This window comes from Tupaia chinensis, unplaced genomic scaffold (assembly GCF_000334495.1).
Source record: "Tupaia chinensis unplaced genomic scaffold, TupChi_1.0 Scaffold144354_1, whole genome shotgun sequence".
NCBI lineage: Eukaryota > Metazoa > Chordata > Mammalia > Scandentia > Tupaiidae > Tupaia > Tupaia belangeri.
In genome coordinates, this window is record NW_006204214.1 from 139,794 (window position 1) to 141,651 (window position 1,858).

The following is a 1,858-nucleotide window of genomic DNA, read 5'->3' on the forward strand; positions in this document are numbered from 1 at the left end:
CCTGTGGAAATATCTATTTTGTAAGACAAATAATAATGTGATTGAATGTATGGAAGAAAATGACATGTAAATAAATAAATAAATAAATAAAATAAAAATTAAAAAATTATTTTTTTTAAATTAAAAAATAAAAATAAAAATGAATTACTACTTAAAAAAAAAAACACACACAAAGGGCTTCTCTCCTGTGTGTGTTCTTTGATGCTGAGTAAGGTTTAACTTCTCCCAGAAAATTTTTCTACATTCACCTTAGGTATTTGAAGATTTTTTTCTCCTCAGTAACCACTTTGAAATTGGGTAAGATGTGATTTCTTCCTAAAATTATTTTCATTTTTGGTGTACTCATATGATTTTTGCCCCATATATACTATGTGATATTTTTAAGAAGGTTGACTTCTCCCAAGTTTGGTCATTCACCTTACATTTTTGGGGAATTTTTCTTGTGTAAGCTATATTCATGAAGATTGTCTTCAGTAAAACTTTTTTGATATCCAAATCTTAAATCCATATAAAAGGACTTCTCTCATATACTACGTACATAAGGCTCCATTTCCAAGTGGATTCTTTGAGATACATTGAGCTTTAAATTTTCAATCAAGGTCTTTTCACATTCATTATATTTATAGAGAATGTTTCCTATGTGAGATTTCCTATTTAAAAAAAAAGAAAAGGCTGCTTCCTCATAGAAGCCTTGTCTATTTTCATTATACTCAAAAGGTTAGTCAAAAATTGACTAAGAGCCTGATGATTACTGAGGACATTTCTTTTTTGAGTATATTTATACGATTTCTCTCCAACAGTAATTTTCTCATGTTTAATATCAAGGAATAATTTCTCTCATACATTAACTCCATCTGGCTTCTTTCTTGGATAGTTCTTTCTACTAATAATTAAACCTGAAACATTTTTTAAATTCATTTCACATGAGTTACATATTTTATGTGAGACACTTCTTGGCAAAGCAGTATCTGTGCTCAGATCAAAAGTCTTTCTTATTCTGTGATTATTTTATACACTTACTGCTTCATTATTGGTTAATATAAGCTGCCAGAAATGTTAATGTTGATTCTCCTGGCTATTCTCTACTCGGTCACCAATTTTCCATTTCCTTTATGGGTGGCATTGTCTTTGGGATCTCTTGTCTAATATACAGAGCTCTTCTCCTTGTTCTGTCTTGAAGATCACCTCTGGTTTAGTAATGCAATACCCTAGTAAGATAAGGTTGCTGTAATTTTTAAGGATCACATCTCCGTACAGAATCTTCTGAGTAGGGTCCATCAGATACCAGATAATACATAATGCAACACAATGGCCGCTAAGGAAATGCAGGAGCTGAAGGTATCTCAAGTCTGCAAATGCTGCTGACAGTAGCCTCTCAGCCATCTGCTACTTTGTCCAGGAAGTTTGTAACACCTGACCTAGCAATGGCTCCCACCATGGTCTGTGCCCTTTGGGAGTGGTGATAAAGACACTGTTCTAAAAATGGCAACAGAGAAATGTCAAGTTACTTCAAAAGGGTATCCCATTAGCTTAACGCCAGACCTCTCAACTGAAACAATGCAGGTGAGGAAAGAATGGGAAGGTGTATTCAAAATATTAAAAGAAAAACAATTTCAATCAAGAATACTATATCCAGCTTGGGAACAGCAGTTAGCATAATGGCTATGTCACTGGACTCCCATGTAGTCGACCACGGTTCATGTCCCAGACCTGGTGGCTTAAAACTCACGCCGGGTGTGTGTGCCTGCGTGTCCAAGATCCCAAGAAGAGAATGGAGGAGAAGGGATTGTGGTGTGGCCATCCCCCCTGGGGGGTGATTTCTCACTTTCTGTCTCTCTGTCTGGCGAGCACACGTGCC

General features: G+C 35.6%; 1 pseudogene; it reads right to left on the bottom strand.

Annotated features, from left to right (window-relative positions):
- Nucleotides 1-177: 177 nt before the first annotated feature.
- LOC102493948 (zinc finger protein 248 pseudogene) lies at nucleotides 178-1,383 on the bottom strand (annotated as a pseudogene).
- Nucleotides 1,384-1,858: the final 475 nt, after the last annotated feature.